The sequence below is a fragment of the Cetorhinus maximus genome, chromosome 12 (assembly GCF_964194155.1).
Source record: "Cetorhinus maximus chromosome 12, sCetMax3.hap1.1, whole genome shotgun sequence".
NCBI lineage: Eukaryota > Metazoa > Chordata > Chondrichthyes > Lamniformes > Cetorhinidae > Cetorhinus > Cetorhinus maximus.
This window is the reverse complement of record NC_135890.1, coordinates 26,090,864-26,097,004: the sequence shown is the minus strand read 5'-3', so window position 1 is coordinate 26,097,004 and position 6,141 is coordinate 26,090,864.

Below are 6,141 nucleotides of genomic sequence, written 5' to 3'. Positions count from 1 at the left end.
ACCACAGCTCACAAGCTGCATGCGGCTCTTCAGCCCATAGCATGTGGCTGTTCTCTCACTGCAAAACTGGCTAATTGTGCTTTAGAAGGAGGTAGGATCAAACTGGAGAGGAAGAGAGCTGCATTGTGAAAGCAAAGAAAACCTTTATTTGGAGAAAATAAATGAGAGGGGAGGACAGAAACAGATTTAGGATTAACATGAGCGGACATCTGGCCTCGGTCACCTGCCCTCAGGGTGAGCAGGTAAGAGTAAGAGATAAGAGTGGAATGGATGGAAGGTTAAAAGTGAAGCAACTGACAACAGCGCAAGGGGGGATATCCTCAAAGCACTCAGAAGGGCTTTAAATTAATGTCCTGAGTCTGTGTAAAGGCTAAAGGAGATACGTGGTGGACATTTGAATTCAGTTTACTGAGGATCTGAGGGATGGGAGGGATTTCTCTCTGTCTCTCTATCTCCCTTCAGCTCCCTCTCTGTCTCTGTGTGACATGACAAATACAGCAATTTCAAATAATTAAGGGTCTGATGGAAATATTTGACAGTACATTTATGAAGATCACACCCAGGATAGAGAGAAAGAGACAGAAAGAGAGACACAGAGATGCAAATGAGATAGGAACAGAGAGAATGAGAAAGGACAAGGGAGAAATAGGAGCTGAGAGACAGATAAGATATGAGAGAGAGAGATAAAGGAACACAGTGAGAGAGATTCCACAAAGGTGGTGGTAACCAGGTCTCGATCTTTTAAGCCTCTGGTTTATAACTGATTGTTTTTCTCTATTGAAATGTAGTGAAGAGAATGTCTGTGTAATTGAAAGTGTGTATCCTGGGCTTTTACTGTGCCATTCTGTTTAAGACAGAAGGGGAGAGAAAGAGAGTGAGAGAGAGAGTAGTAACTGTGCTAGAAGTGGAAGGTTCACTATTAATATTTAATATACAAACAGCACAAATCCCAGACTGAATGGGCATGGGGAGACAGAGGGGAGTCATCAGTTTAAGGCAGTCTGTGGAATTTTTACAATGAACGAGATCTGGGGAATTTTCGAATGTAAAAATGTTGAGACCCGTAGCCCAGAGAGTTCAATGTAATTTCAGAGATTTCAATCTCTCTATCTCTTCCTGCAACTCTATCTCTGCACCCCTCTCCATGTTCCTAGCTGTTTCTTCATATCTTCTGGATGGTTGATTCACAAGCACCCAATTTGCACGATTGCACCAGGTCACAGTCTAGCCCAGCATCTGTTCTCAGGGAAGGAGTATTTAGACAAGACTCTGTTGATGGGGAGGAGTTATTTTGACCGGGCTCTATTCACTGGGGCAGAAGATAATAAATGGATTCAGGATCAGATATTTCTCACTGATATTATGCAGCATCTACAAACTCTCAATTTGGCAATCCAGGGGAAGGATAGGATTATTTCTGACCGTACTCAGACAATTTTCAGCTTCCAGAATAAAGTGAGGCTTTTGCAAAGAGACATACAGTTAAGAAACTTCAACCGCTTTCCCCATCTCAAAAGGAGGGTAAACACATTCCCTGATATTGAAGTAAAAGATCATAAACTTGAAGACTTACAAGGACTGCTTGATAATTTTTGAGCCAGGTTTGATGACTTGCAGAGGTTGAGATCCTGCTTCACCTTTCTTGTTGATGTGGTCAACAATGGTTGTCCGATTCCTGAACCGCTGGTTACAGGAACACCTACTGTAGAAATGGAACTATTGGACTTTCAGGAGGACCAGGGTTTAAAGATGATGCATAAATCACAATCTACAATTGAGTTCTAGATGCAAGTGCCAGAAAAAACATCCTCAACTCAAGAAACTTAGTATACGACTCATTTCAATTTTCGGCACAATGTACAGTTGTAAATCGCTGTACTCTGTAATGAAGTTCATAAAGTTGAAACATCGTGCAGTCCTTACAAATCGACACCTGACGGAGTTCTTCTGTACAACCTTGACAACATATCATCTGGAATTTCAAAGACTTATGGCCAGGATGGAGACCAACAAGACCTCTACTAGCAGTAAATAGCCTGTGTAAAGTTTGTTCATGTCTTGCGGCTCTCGAACATCTGAAGAGTATCATATATGGCTCTTAAGTTCAGTAAGTTTGGCCACCCCTGGCCTATGAACTACTACCAGAGATAGACCGCCAACAATTCTGGAACACTTGTAAAAAGCCCGCTCAAACTTTCCCCAAATTCAAGAGAATTAAGTGGTTAGCCTTTGACTGGTGGGTGTGAGCTCTAAAAATTGACCTTACCTACAATGGATTAGAGGAAATAATTTTGTTGGAGGAGTTTAAAAACTGCCTCTCACATGGCCTCAAAGCTCACATGGAGAGAGAAAGAATTTTCAAAGCCTGATATGCAGCTATCATAGCAGATGACTATGAATTGACCCACAAATGTCAAACTCAGGATAAACCTGGGTTTAGTAACTCCTACAAGCTAGGGAGATATAGAGTGGAGGTGGATGAAAAGGATACAAGCTCCAGAGAAAAGGAGTGCAGGGAAGGAAAACCAGATCAGTCTCCCACTTATAAAAGAAAGAACCTGGATGGTAAACCAGCAGGAGGCCACCCTGTGTGTTTTCAGTGTGCGAATCTTGGACGTACTAAAGAAAATTGTTGGCATTCCAGGAAACCAACAGGACAATCAGGACAGTATCTCTAGCCATGAGGGTCATAAACTTGAGCTCAGTTCAATTGTAATCGTGGAGGATGAGGATACCTACCAGAGCCTTTTACAAAAGAGAAAATGACTCCATTTGTATCCCAGGTCCTGAGAAAAGAAATAACTGTCCTCAGGGACTCCAGCTGTCTTCAATCCCTACTTGCAGCAAAGGTCGCAGAGATGCCACCTGAAAACAGAACAAATACTGTAGTGTTTGTAAAAGGGCTTACTGGCAAGTGCTTGAAGGTTCCTTTAGTTAAAATTTACCTGCAAAGTAAGTTGGTCACAGGGGTAATGACGAGCAGGATCATTCCAAGCTTGCCAATGCGGGTGGTAGAATTATTGCTAGGTAATGACTTAGCTGAAAGTGCAGTCTTGTGTCCAGGGGGTCCAGAGAAGTCCATGAATATTGGGGAAATTGATCGGAGCAAGCAAAATGCTGCTCAGCTGCAGAGGCCTAAGGAAACCCTTCAAATCCTACAAGGGACAATAGAGCCAGTTAAGACTGAAGAGACTAAAGAAAAGCTAGCAGAATTTACAGGGGCTAGGTTAGGGCCCATGGAATTTAAAACAGCCAATCTACAGTGGCCAGAATAAGGCCTGTAGAATTTAAAAGGGCCAAAATAGGGCCAGAGAAGAGCAAAATTCCTGGGATATAAAAAGTAAAGATTAAAGGAAATGCACTCAAGGTGTGGTTAGCAGAAACCTTCTTCCAGGATTTAAAGAAGGATCTAGAGAGCCCAAGTGGGCAAACCAAAAGTGAGGAAAATATCCTGGTTGAATTTCCACAGGGGAATGCAGCAGAAGCCACATTGTCACCTGAGGGCAGTAGTGTCCTAGAGGACATGGGACTGATTGGGGAATATTCCATCTCCAAGTTGAAGGAAAAAGGGAATATGATTTGCCCTGAGACAAACAGTACTTGTGAAAACCACAAGGGAGATACAAGTGCAGGCAGCACAGAATTGCCCACTAAAAGACCAGGTGGTCAAGTTCAAAATGCAAATATCATTAAGCCCAACAATTAAACATTAGAACCCACTGAAGATAAGGTGCAGGAGGCAAATCTGGACACCTTACAGGGGTCTAAAATCATTTCACCACACAGAATCACCTGAGAAATAAGAGTTATCAAGGTACCAGAAATAAATTATCTAACCCATGGGCTGTAGAAACAGCTATCGAAGGGTTAAGGCATGTATAAGCAGGACAGCTATGCAGTAATAGAAATTTGCATAGGACAAGCGCTGGGCTGAATAATATGGGGGCAGACAGCACACACCCAGAAACCACATTAGCGCGGAGCCAACATGCTCCAGGCTGATCCACCCCGCAGCCATAAAGCACTGCAGGGCTGATTAACGCGAGCTGAGTGGGACTCCTGCTCTCATTGGGCAGATGTCCAGCCCTCTGGAGCTGCTGGCCAATCAGGTTGGCTGGAAGTTCCCTCAGTCCTGGCAGTGCCAGAAGGTGTCAATGGCCGCTGCCGGGACTGCCGAAGAAGAAAGGACCCCAAAGCCTTGCATCCCTGGATCAGGTAAGTCTGGGATCTTGGACCAGGAGGGTTTGGGTAGGTTAGGGAGAGGGGTAATAGGGGGGACAGGATGGATTTAAGGGAGGGAACGGGTAGGAAGGAGGAGTTCAACCTAAGGGATCCAGTGATTGACAAAGGGCAGCCCCTGAAGAGCGACCCCCCACATTCCCACCCTTTAACCACTTAAGGTGAAAAACTAGGCTTCCTGGTACAGCCCTGCTGCCCACGCCAAATGTTTTATGGCATGGGCAGGGTATTATCGGGGTCAATTGGCTTGATAGCAAGCCTAATTGACCCTTAATTGTTCATTTAAATATGGTGGCAGACAGCCAATTTTGGCCTCCGCCACCCCCCCCCCCTTATTATGGGAGTTAACTCGAGGGTGGGCCAAGTGGTGGTATGGGCACCCCGTTTTACGTGCCCCCTACATTTTATGTGTCCCACTGTAGGAAACACACCAGCTGGGAGCACATAAAATTCTACCCATTGTCCTTCGACAGCCCGTCAAACCAGGTAAAGTTTCCCAAGCGCCACAATCAAACGTTAATAAAAATCCTAGCCCACTAGACAAAACATAAGTAGGAATTTTAAAAGGAAAAGGGGATAGAAGGTACTAGAGCGCTGAGTAAGGAACCCAACACCTGACGAAAATTCAATAACATTTGAGCCTTATCCCAAGAGTGATGATGAGGAATCTAAGCTTGAAAAGAAACCTGACAATCACAGCATAATATTAGTGCATGGATGGTAGGATGAGTGCAGAATGCGTGATCCAATTTCTCCTGCTTTACTAGTAAATCAAAATTCTATCCTTTTTCCCGCACGGCGGAGGCATGTAAAGGCATGTCATATTCATAACTTTACACATAGACTGAGCTTGTATGGAAGCTTCCGGGACTGTCTTTTATTTGTTTAAATTGGACACTGATGATCTGTTAAAATGGCTGACAATGGGTCAGGTGACCTTTGCTTATTCATCGCAGACTATCCAGCTTCTGGAAAGCTCCGAATTCAATCACCCTGGGTGGAGGACCACCCTTTGGAATGGATATATCCAAACAGCATCCCGATGTGGAATTCACACCTGCTATTGTTCGAACCTTACCCAAAACACAGAATCAATGGACTCCTAGAATCTGTGTCGCCAGGTTTGCAATTTAACAAAAGAAAAGCTGATGGGACAAGTTATCCACATGTTAACTATGAAAGACCATCATCTATCTCCTATTTTATAGTGATGGCTTTGGACTTACAAACCATCCTGGTTGGACGATTGCCAGTATTGGTCATGTAATCAAAACCAGCTTCAGATAATAAGTTTTACCTAAAGACTCAGAAAGACCACTGCAGTCTGCAGAAAAACACCGAAGAGACAATAACTGCAGAAAAAGCAGTGCCATCTTTTCCTTTTCAGAACCATCATTCATCAGCCAGACAGAGAAATAGACTCTGAAACTAGCTGCAAGTTATCAAGCAGCCAAGTACTTAACCTTTTCCAGTTTCAAAGTTCACCGGGGACCCAACCCCTAGATATTCAGCTACAAGAAAACTCACACCCTGCTGTGAACCCTTCGCTTTACAAGACCCTTACTTCAACTTTAAATCATCAAAACCATTCTATAAAACTCACTTGGGTGACCAGAGATCATAAATCGGAGACAGAAGTAACTATAATATGTAAAAAAGCACCATCTTTATCTGTATCCAATCTTTGTGTGTGTGTGTGTGTGCGTGTGTGTGTGTGTATGCATGAGACCAGGCGTGTGATGTTGCCTTAACTCGGGGTAAGTGTGTGAGAATAAATAATCTTCTTTGGTTTAAACTCTTGAAAACTTACTGCCTCATCACTTAATTGGAATACACACTCCAAGGGTAAGAATACAAAACATACTGATTACAGACAGTTAAAGAGCAAATACATGCTGTCTG